At 43.3% G+C, this 12350-nt stretch overlaps 1 protein-coding gene across 1 annotated transcript in view; it reads right to left on the reverse strand.

The window, feature by feature from the left end:
• Positions 1-245: 245 nt before the first annotated feature.
• LOC116973781 (fibropellin-1-like) overlaps positions 246-12350 on the reverse strand; it is an 86958-nt gene continuing 74853 nt past the window's right edge. The window contains exon 7 of the mRNA XM_033022089.1: positions 246-256. The gene's annotated coding sequence lies outside the window, so the exon portion shown is untranslated. The remainder of the gene's footprint in view (positions 257-12350) is intronic.

The raw sequence follows: 12350 nt of genomic DNA on the forward strand, positions 1-12350 counted from the left end.
TGCTACACGGGTGGTTTTAAACTGAATAAGGGGGGTGGGGTGTCGAATGGGATAGTGGAGGATGGAGTTAAAGGGAAAGGGTTTCTTAAATGTGTGAGCGTAGAGACAGAGGGGTGTAAAATGAGGGTAGAAGCAATAGGTAGCAAGGTGAAAAGTAAAAGTGGCAGGCAGACAAAACCAGGGCAAAAATCAAAAAGGGCCACTTTTCAACATAATTGTATAAGGGGTAAGAGTGTTGTAAAAACAAGCCTGAAGGCTTTGTGTCTCAATGCAAGGAGCATTCGTAATAAGGTGGATGAGTTGAATATGCAGATAGCTATTAATGACTATGATATAGTTGGGATCACGGAGACATGGCTCCAGGGTGACCAAGGCTGGGAGCTGAACATCCAGGGATATTCAATATTCAGGAGGGATAGAGAGAAAGGAAAAGGAGGTGGGGTAGCGTTGCTGATTAGAGAGGAGATTAACGCAATGGAAAGGAAGGACATTAGTTTGGAGGATGTGGAATCGGTATGGGTAGAGCTGCGAAACACTAAGGGGCAGAAAACGCTGGTGGGTGTTGTGTACAGGGCACCTAACAGTAGTAGTGAAGTTGGAGATGGTATCAAACAGGAAATTAGAAATGCATGCGACAAAGGCAAAACCGTTATAATGGGTGACTTCAATCTACATATAGGTTGGGTGAATCAAATTGGCTCGGGTGCTGAGGAAGAGGATTTCTTGGAATGTATGCGAGATAGTTATCTAAATCAACATGTAGAGGAACCAACGAGAGAGCAGGCTATTTTAGACTGGGTATTGAGTAATGAGGAAGGGTTAGTTAGCAGTCTTGTTGTACGTGCCCCCTTGGGCAAGAGTGACCATAATATGGTTGAGTTCTTCATTAGGATGGAGAGTGACATTGTTAATTCAGAAACAATGGTTCTGAACTTAAAGAAAGGTAACTTTGAGGGTATGAGACGTGAATTGGCCAAGATTGACTGGCAATTAATTCTAAAAGGAATTGGTGGGATCTAAATGCAATGGAAGACATTTAAAGACTGCATGGATGAACTACAAAAATTGTTCATCCCAGTTTGGCAAAAGAATAAATCAGGGAAGGTAGTGCATCAGTGGATAACAAGGGAAATCAGGGATAGTATCAAAGCGAAGGATTATGCGTACAAATTAGCCAGAAAAAGCAGCATACTGGAGGACTGGGAGAAATTCAGAGACCAGCAGAGGAGGACAAAGGGCTTAATTAGGAAAGGAAAAATAGATTATGAAAGAAAACTGGCAGGGAACATAAAAACTGAATGCAAAAGATTTTATAGATATGTGAAAAGAAAGAGATTAGTTAAAACAAATGTAGGTCCCTTGCAGTCAGAAACAGGTGAGTTGATCATGGGGAACAAGGATATGGCGGACCAATTGAATAAATACTTTGGTTCCGTCTTCACTAAGGAAGACATAAATAATCTGCCGGAAATAGCAGGGGACCGCGGGTCAAAGGAGTTGGAGGAATTGAGTGAAATCCAGGTTAGCCGGGAAGTGGTGTTGGGTAAATTGAATGGATTAAAGGCCGATAAATCCCCAGGGCCAGATAGGCTGCATCCCAGAGTACTTAAGGAAGTAGCTCCAGAAATAGTGGATGCATTAGTAATAATCTTTCAAAACTCTTTAGATTCTGGAGTAGTTCCTGAGAATTGGCGGGTAGCAAACGTAACCCCACTTTTTAAGAAGGGAGGGAGAGAGAAAACGGGGAATTACAGACCAGTTAGTCTAACATCGGTAGTGGGGAAACTGCTAGAGTCAGTTATTAAAGATGGGATAGCAGCACATTTGGAAAGTGGTGAAATCATTGGACAAAGTCAGCATGGATTTACAAAAGGTAAATCATGTCTGACGAATCTTATAGAATTTTTCGAGGATGTAACTAGTAGCGTGGATAGGGGAGAACCAGTGGATGTGGTGTATCTGGACTTCCAGAAGGCTTTCGACAAGGTCCCACATAAGAGATTAGTATACAAACTTAAAGCACACGGCATTGGGGGTTCAGTATTGATGTGGATAGAGAACTGGCTGGCAAACAGGAAGCAAAGAGTAGGAGTAAACGGGTCCTTTTCACAATGGCAGGCAGTGACTAGTGGGGTACCGCAAGGCTCAGTGCTGGGACCCCAGCTATTTACAATATATATTAATGTTCTGGATGAGGGAATTGAAGGCAATATCTCCAAGTTTGTGGATGACACTAAGCTGGGGGGCAGTGTTAGCTGTGAGGAGGATGCTAGGAGACTGCAAGGTGACTTGGATAGGCTGGGTGAGTGGGCAAATGTTTGGCAGACGCAGTATAATGTGGATAAATGTGAGGTTATCCATTTTGGTGGCAAAAACAGGAAAGCAGACTATTATCTAAATGGTGGCCGACTAGGAAAAGGGGAGATGCAGCGAGACCTGGGTGTCATGGTATACCAGTCATTGAAAGTAGGCATGCAGGTGCAGCAGGCAGTGAAGAAAGCGAATGGTATGTTAGCTTTCATAGCAAAAGGATTTGAGTATAGGAGCAGGGAGGTTCTACTGCAGTTGTACAGGGTCTTGGTGAGACCACACCTGGAGTATTGCGTACAGTTTTGGTCTCCAAATCTGAGGAAGGACATTATTGCCATAGAGGGAGTGCAGAGAAGGTTCACCAGACTGATTCCTGGGATGTCAGGACTTTCATATGAAGAAAGACTGGATAGACTCGGCTTGTACACGCTAGAATTTAGAAGATTGAGGGATCTTATAGAAACTTACAAAATTCTTACGGGGTTGGACAGGCTAGATGCAGGAAGATTGTTCCCGATGTTGGGGATGTCCAGAACAAGGGGTCACAGTTTAAGGATAAGGGGGAAATCTTTTAAGACCGAGATGAGAAAAACATTTCCCACACAGAGAGTGGTGAATCTCTGGAATTCTCTGCCACAGAAGGTAGTTGAGGCCAGTTCGTTGGCTATATTTAAGAGGGAGTTAGATGTGGCCCTTGTGGCTAAAGGGATCAGGGGGTATGGAGAGAAGGCAGGTACAGGATACTGAGTTGGATGATCAGCCATGATCATATTGAATGGCTGTGCAGGCTCGAGGGGCCGAATGGCCTACTCCTGCACCTAATTTCTATGTTTCTATGTTTCTATGTTATGTAAATGAGATCCCATTGTGACATCATATGCTGCTAACTGCCAGTGCAAATGAAAGAGATTTTTGTCAGTGGTTTTTGTAAAGTTTAAAATGTCAATAACTTGTAAAAGATACCATCAATCTGAACAAAACCTGATACACAACACCACAGGGCAATGCTGAGTAAGGTGGGTCAAAATTACAGCGCTTTGTGTACCGTTTTGGCGTAATTTCAGGATCAGATAGACAGACAGAATAACAAACAAGATGACAGTTTTAGTAATATATAGATAGATATAGATAATCATCTGTATCTTTTGATTTTGAAATTGACAGTTAACATTTTTGTGGAATTTCCAGATTTTCAATTGCTCCTAATGTGAGATAATGCTTCTTGAGCACTATAATTTTAAGGTTACTGCCTCTTTGTTCTATACATTGTCAGGAAAGGAAATAATTCCTCTCTATCCATGCCATCAAAACCTTATTCAGTTCAAGATCATAATTAGTTTGCAACCTTAATAGATCATAGCTGAATTTTACTTCATCTACCTTCTGCATATTCACATCTCACCTTTACTGGCTCTGGTTGCCTCGAATAATGGGCCTCATCAATCATCAAAAAAGCACATCAGCGCCTCTACTTCCTGAGAAGATTACGGAGAGTCGGATTGTCAAGGAAGACTCTCTCTAACTTCTACAGGTGCACAGTCGAGAGCATGCTGACCGGTTGCATCGTGGCTTGGTTCGGCAATTTGAGCGCCCTGGAAAGGAAAAGACTACAAAAAGTAGTAAACACTGCCCAGTCCATCATCGGCTCTGACCTTCCTTCCATCGAGGGGATCTATCGCAGTCGCTGCCTCAAAAAGGCTGGCAGTATCATGAAAGACCCACACCATCCTGGCCACACACTCATCTCCCTGCTACCTTCAGGTAGAAGGTACAGGAGCCTGAAGACTGCAACAACCAGGTTCAGGAATAGTTACTTCCCCTCAGCCATCAGGCTATTAAACCTGGCTCGGACAAAACTCTGATTATTACCAACCACTTTCTGTTATTTGCACTATCAGTTTATTTATTCATGTGTGTATATATTTATATCATGGTATATGGACACATTTATCTGTTTTGTAGTAAATGCCTACTATTTTCTGTGTGCTTAAGCAAAGCAAGAATTTCATTGTCCTATACAGGGACACATGACAATAAACTAACTTGAACTTGAACTTGAACTCATCTCAGAATGAAGATGAGGAGGAATTTATTTTGCCAGAGAGGAGTGAATCTGTGGAATTCACTCACACACACGGCTGTGGAAGCCAAGTCATCGTTTATTTTTAAAGCAGAGATTGTTGGATTTTTGATTAGCAAGGGTGTCAAAGGTTATGGGGAGCAGGCAGGAGAATGGAGTTGAGAAGGAAAAATAGATCCACTCTGATTGAAAAGTGTGGTAGACTCGATGTGCTGAATGGTCTAATTCTGCTCCTATGTCTGCTGGTTTTATGGTCTTATGGACCTTAGCATATTTATAGAAAAGCAACTTCATATATCCTTAATCTGCACTGGTTGCTCGATGTCTTTGTTTAAAAAAAAATCTATGTATAAACAATTTGGGAGCTTCAAAGTGAATGAATGCAGTTCCAGCTATCCTCACAGGGAAATTATGTTGACGAACACTACACTGCAATATCTGCCAAAGGAGGTTTTGTTTTTCTTGTCAAGTTAGTGGTTGCAGACAAAAAAAAATTGAAAGTTGCAAAATCTGCAGAAAATCAATGAAATAACAAATGACAAAAAGGCTGTGGTTGACAGAACAATCTGGGGATTGAGGCCAAAGTAAAGGTCCATGGTAGAAAAGACAAATAGACTGATTTACTGCAAGGTTAGGGAGGTCAATTTATAAATGAAAGAAAAAAAGGAAATGTTACCATTAATACGAATACATTCTGACTATCACTGGATGTGCCAGTTAATAGACCTATTGTTAATGGGAGCTCTCAGGAGGCTTTGTGGCAGGTTAGTTTCTCCAACTCATTTTTCATTTCTGTGACCAAGCTTTGAATGCAGTGAAGATTGAGAGCCATAGAGTCATACCGCATGGGAACAGTCCCTGGTGATTGACCCTGTCCCTCTAGGGACATGCGGCTGCAAGGTAGGAGCTTGGGCCACCAAACTAGGCCTGTTCATTTCCCGAGGACCAGGGAGGAGGATGAAGGGAGCCGGCGACGGCGGACGGGGGTCTAACCTTCCGCGCCCTCAAAGTTGGCAGTGGGGGGCTCCCTGGGGCACAAAGGCTGAAGGTGGCCGGGCGAGGAGAGCAACGACAGTTCGCTGGATGATCCGGACAGAGGCGACGGCTGGAGACCCTGCAGCAGCCTGGGGAGGTCGTCTGGATTTGGCGCCGCTCCAGGAGACCGAGAGCCGAACCGGACTGGACTTTGAAAATGGCAGCAAAAGCTGGCGACTCTTGCATATGGTCTCAGTGGACTATTTCTATGCACTTTGTTTTAATTGGGGATTGTGCTTATGTGTGGCAATAATTTACTGAACAATATGCAAAAAAAGAATTTCATTGCACATGTGATAATTAAGAGCCATAGAACCATTGAAACATTGAACCTTCCCTATCCATGCATCTGTCCAAATGTATTTTTATAATATGGAAGTTTCTCTGGTGCTTCTTGTTTGCCTACTTGAAATTAATTTGGATAACTTCAATTTCATTTTGGAAGAAAAAGCTTGCACAGCATCCTACATGGTTTCAAGAAGTCCTAAACCATTTTTAAACAAAAAAGACTGAGGCTCCGTTGTTGTTGTCATGTAGGAAAAGGGGAATTCAAACTGTGCACAGCAAGCTTCGAGAGACAGACGTGACTCCAGCTGCACAACTTCTCGAAAGAAATACACGGATTGCTAATTTTGAAATAAAACAGATGGCACAACTACTGTACAAAGGGTGGGACACCTTTTTGCTATCCAGCTATCCAGTTTAATTTCAAAGCCCCTTGCCAATTGCAGATTGAAGCTTTGCCTACCCTCCCCACCAAGACCCCTGTGCTGCAGCTTCTGTACGACTTCCGCTCCAATCCAAAAGTGATAGTCGTTCTTTGTTATTTCTCAAGTGCAAGCTTAGAGATACATTGCGGAATCATGGCCCACCAAGACCATGCCTACCACGATCCCCTACACTAATACTATCCTACACATTAACACTATCCTACATGCTCAAGATGATTTTTTACCATTTTTGCCAGGCATTTCAGCCTACAAACCTGTACATCTTTGGAGAATGAGTGGTAACTGGAGCACCTGGAGGAAACCCACGGAAGTCACGGGTAGAAAATACAAACTCCGCACAGAGTGCACCAGTCGTCAGGTTCGAATCCGGGTGTCTGACGCTGTAGTGCTGCCCTATGCTGCAAGGATGCAGCCCTTCCTAAACAGATCCATGTCAGACCTAGGAATTCAACTCTGATGCATAGTAGCTTCACTGAATCTTCTCATTAGTGAAAACTTAGATGCAGTTTTGTGTGAAGGAATCTCCCAACAAAAAGAGATAGTATAATCCCCTCAATAGAAGGTGTGTTCGAAATCAGTCCGAAAGGCACAATTCTCTCCAGCTATCTATACCATCTTGCTCTACTCCATGGTAGCTTGGAAAAGTGGTGTTGAACATACATTAAAGCGACTGTAACAGACAGCATCTTGCGCATAGTTTTCTCTTTCCAGCATTGTCATTATGTGATATTCTTTGCTCTAATAACATTGCATGACCTGGAATCTCCTCATGATAGCAGAATTGGCTGATATTAAAAAGCCACCTGTGAATATTCAATGTAGCAGAATCAAAAATCAGTTCATTTGGAATGTTTATAATATTGGTATATGCCCTACATAAGGGACGCCTTCCATCCATTGCTACAGCAGGACTTAAAATACCAATCTGAAGGTCATGAAGAATAAGCACAGGGCTGATTTTCCATGATATGCTCTGATCAACGTTGCTTTGTGCATATAATTCTAAACTGACGCTGGCATTTTGTTTAATTGTATTTTTTTTCTGCACTGGGTTTACATGTACATTTATAAGTACAAAATAGCTTGGGTAACCTCCAACCCAGCAGTACGAGACTTGATTTCTCCAATTTCAAGTAACCATTGCATTCCCTCTCTCTCTCCATCCCTTCCTCACCATAGTCATCCTGCTAGTTTCACTGTTTGTATCCCTTCGTTAACACCTCTTCCACAGCCAACAATGGACCATTGTGGGCTCCACCTTTCCTTGGTCATCAACATGTTGCAGTGCTACTTTTTTTAGGTGAGCTGCCAAACAGGGGCATCATTTCAGATTTTGCTGGGGTGGGGAGGGGCAAGCAAGTCTTCCAAGAGGGTCAAACAAGAGTATAGTCTATCACTACATCCCAGTGTGTAACTAGTACAATAAAATGTATAATACTTAATTTAATAATATGACAAAATATTGTACGGTTGCACTCCCTAATTATCATGAAATATAATTATCAAGCAAGTAAAGAAAAAGACAAAAATCATGTATTTTTACAGAGGTGCCGGCCCGGCACCAACTCTCCCCGACTCTCCTACAGCTCTGGGCCTTCACACCCACTCACCCACTCACCCACCCACACACCCACACACTCACTCACTCACCCACCCACACACTCACTCACTCACCCACCCATCCATCCACTCACACCTGCAATGGACCACAACTCGACTTCATTCAATGTCAGATCCACACCCTCAACAAACGCTTCCTCGCCTACCTGGACACAAGCTTGCCCGCCTCCAGACCGGTTCCTCCACCGACACTCCTTGTCTCGGCCGCCCACCCACAGGCCCGGAGCTCCACCATTGGACCGCAGTGCCGCCTGCCCGATCACCACGAGGCTGAGATGGCAGCAACAACCACGAGGAGCAGCAACAACATCCATCACCTCTCCGACCTTCACCGCCTTCCCGGCCAAACCCAGGCACGGACCACCGAAACTGCCATGGCTGCTGACTCTCACCGCCTCCCTGGGGCCACTGCCACCGTCACTGTCGCCGACCTTCACTGTCTCCTCGGGGCCACCGATGCTGCTGCTGCCGACCCTAATCTCTACTCCAGCTTGGGCCTCCACCAGCGACTATGATAGCTATACTCTATAATCCATAATCCATAAAAGGGCTGCAGGAAACAGAAAACAGAACCCTGGTCAGTACAAGAAGCGCAGGAAACAGGGCCCGGTTGAATGAAAGGAGCAGGGGAATCAGGATAACATAAATAATTGCTAAATAGAAAAAGTAAACAGATAAACATAAGAAAAAATATATAATTATTTCCAGTTTACTCAACAGGGGAGGCTAGCGTAGTAGGGCTATGTTCTCTGGAGTTAAGAATGTTTAAAGGGAGATTCAAATGATGAAAGGTTTTCAAAGAGTAAACGGCTGGTTGGAAGTTTGGAAACCACAAGTGGATTGATTTGCCATAGTTTACAAAGAATGAGATGGAAGAGGGAGAGAATATTTGTCTTGTGGTTTGCGATATGACACCTGACATGATGTGGGCAGCAGTTGCAAAGCTCTATAACAATATTCAAAAGGGAATTCCACATAACCTGAATGGAAGGAGTATGCAGAAATATGTGGAGATAGCAGGGGATGCCATAAGCTGAATAGTTCCCCCAAAGAGCTAGCATGGGCAAAATAGACTGAATGGACTTCTTCAGTGCTTCTGACGAGTGGCGCTGTGAGCCAGCAGCCTCGCCAGCAGCCTCACCAGCAGCTGTTCGTCCTTCCCTTTTTTTGTTTTTAGTATGTCTAAAAGTGTGTTTTAGTGTGTTATTGTGAGTTTTAGTGTGGTGGGGACGGGAATTGGGGGAAACTGTTTTTAGTCACTTACCTCGGTGGAATGTGACTTTTCTTCTAGTTGCATTTCACCCTCCCTTGCGGCCTAACAGCTTGGATTGGTGCGGCCTATCCTAGAGTCGGGTCCAGAGCTTCAGCAGCAGGCGCAGCGCAAACTTTCCATCACGGAGCCTGGCGATCCCTTGCCGGGGGTCGCTAGAAGTGCTCCGATCTCTGGTCCGCGGACTACGAGATCCTGAAGCTGCGGTCTGCGGAGCTTCTAGCCGCGGGTGCGGCGTGGACTTTCCATCGCGGAGCGGGCGAGTTCTTGCTGAGGGTCGCCAGAAGAAGTGCACCGACCGCCGGCCTGCAGACTATAACATACTGAAGCTGCGGTCTGCGGAGCTTCTAGCCGCGGGTGCGGTGTGAACTGTAAGAGCTCTGATTGCCGGCCTGCAGCCTATAACATCGTGAAGCCCCGGTCTCCGGTAGGAAGCGGCTGAATCGGGACCTCCAAGCCGCGGAGTGTCTGTCCGTCCGGACGTCGGAGTTTCGAGCGAGAGGGCCTGTACATCGGGCCACCTGTAGCGGCGACTGCAGAGGGTTCGTGGCCCCGACCACGGATGAACAAAGGAGGAGGACTCACAAAGTTATTGCCTTCCACCACAGTGAAGAATGTTGATTCCACTGTGGTGGATGTTCATGTTATATTCCATTGTGTATTGTGCTCTTTTTGTGTGGCTGCATGATAAGTCAAATTCCATTGTACCTTAATTGGTGCATGTGGCAATAAATGTGAACTTGAACTTTACAATGCTTTGATTTTATGACATGAGATTCATGCAGCATACATTCTGCTCTCTGGCCCACAATGTCCATATCTTCTATGCCTTGGTAATTCAATGGCTTGCAAAAAATATTTCTTAAATATTATGAAAATATCTCCCTCTGCTGTCTCCTCAGGCAGTATATTCCTCTCTTCAGTTACTCTCATCCTCAGATCTTCTCGAAACCTTACTCATTATCCTACACCTCTACACTGGTTTTAACACCAACTCTCTACCATACTGATGTTCTTTAACAATGAAGTGTCCGCAGCCCTATAATGTAGCAATGTTACAAAATTTTGAGATTTTAAAAATCAAGTCTGTAATTTATCCCATCAGATAAAGCATAAAAATAAGTTTAATTTGACACCTAATTCACTTTCATATCTCAAGTATTTAAAAAGTTATGGCCATTTTCATACTCGGAAATGAGCATCTTGTTCCCTATTGATTTTCTATGGACATAACAAAAAAGTTGTGATCGTGAACAGTCAAAAGCCCATAACTTTCTTAAAAATTAAGAGAACTGAATGAAATTTTCAGTTATCATAGATTGAAGCATTCTGAAACAAATATAAAATAATCTTACTTGGATGACCTGAAATTAAAGCATATAATTAGTTAGTTACCTAATTGTAGCTAATTTCAGACTTCAATACTAGATCTAAACATCTATCCATTTCTTAATAAATTATTAACATTTTTAAATAGCCTAAATGTCCAAATAATATTCACAAATAATTCACAATAAAACATGATTTTTAAATCTCATTTACATTAATTTATAGACCAAATGGAAGGAATTCAGTGATTAATTGCTGTAAATAAATGCCCATTTAAATCAGCTTTCCAGTGGGTCCCTGTGGAACGCGCTGGTTTAGAACGTTCACATTGCGGTAGATTTGTGCCCCAAATGCCCAGAAAAATACTGCGCGATATAATTTGCCCAAAATGAGCTACTCGCAATATTAAATTTTGTATAAAGGGATCTTTAGAAGCCCTTTTTAATGTAAAAATATACAACCTAACTTCAGTTGTCTGCTTTATGAGACCCTGCGGTTGCTGGCAGTCGCGGGTTTAGAGATTGATTTTTAAACTACTATAACTATTATACGATGCCTTTAAAACTAATAATAGCTTTTGCGACGGGGTCTTCCAGCGATTTTTCGTTAATAATTAACTAGGCTGAACATCTTCGATTTGAACAGCCTAGAGAAAATCGCGTTTTAAACCCGCCCCCTCTAAACGGCGCCAAAATCGCGCACACCCGCAACGGCAGATTTTCAAAGACGCTTCAGGTAGGCTTTGCAACATACCTATATAATGTACTGCAAACCAAACATCTGCTACAGCCCGACTAAAGGGATGTTCAATGGCTAAACCTTTATCTGAACCTGAGACTTTTAATTTCAGGTTTTCCAGCTGGGGAATCTATCCTGTATAGAGTCATAGAGTGATAGTGTGGAAACAGGCCCTTTGGCCCAACTCGCCCACACCGGCCCACCATGTCCCAATTGCCTGCGCTTGGTCCATATCCCTCCAAACCTGTCCTATCCATGTGCCTGTCTAATTGTTTTTGAAATGATGGGATAGTCCCAGCCTCAACTACGTCCTCTGGCAGTTTGTTCCATACACCTACCACCCTTTGTGTGAAAAGGTTACTCCTCGGATTCCTCTGGTTCTTGATTCCCCTACTTTGGGCAAAAGACTGTGCATCTACCCTATTTATTCGTCTCATGATTTTGTATATCTATAAGATCTCCTCTCATCATCCTGCGCTCCATGGAATAGAGACCCAGCCTACTCAACCTCTCCCTATAGCTCACACCTTCTAGTCCTGGCAACATCCTCGTAAATTTTTTCTGAACCCTTTCAAGCTTGACAATAGTTTTCCTATAACATGGTGCCCGGAACAGAACACAATATTCTAAATGTGGTCTCACTAATGTCCTATACAACTGTAACGTAGAAACATAGAAACATAGAAAATAGGTGCAGGAGTAGGCCATTCAATATGATCATGGCTGATCATCCAACTCAGTATCCTGTACCTGCCTTCTCTCCATACCCCCCTGATACCTTTAGCCACAAGGGCCACATCTAACTCCCTCTTAAATAAAGCCAATGAACTGGCCTCAATTACCTTCTGTGGCAGAGAATTCCAGAGATTCACCACTCTCTGTGTGAAAAATGTTTTTCTCATCTCGGTCCTAAAAGATTTCCCCCTTATCCTTAAACTGCGATCTCCTTAAACACGATCTCCTAACTTCTAAACTTAATACTCTGACTGAAGGCTTTGTGTTTCATTAAATCATCATTCATTCTTCTGAACTAGTGGGCCAATCTGATTCTCCATGCAGCTTCAAGAGAGCAATGATTTTGTTTAAAGATTTAATCTCCACGCTATTTTAGATGTCGTCTCATCAAAGTCTTCGTCAAAGCCAAAACAGAGCATACAGCATGGAAATAGCCACTTAGCCCACTGAATCCATGCTAACCATCAAGCACATAATCACACTAAACCCTTCTTATGCTCTC

This window comes from Amblyraja radiata, chromosome 5, assembly GCF_010909765.2.
Source record: "Amblyraja radiata isolate CabotCenter1 chromosome 5, sAmbRad1.1.pri, whole genome shotgun sequence".
Lineage (NCBI taxonomy): Eukaryota > Metazoa > Chordata > Chondrichthyes > Rajiformes > Rajidae > Amblyraja > Amblyraja radiata.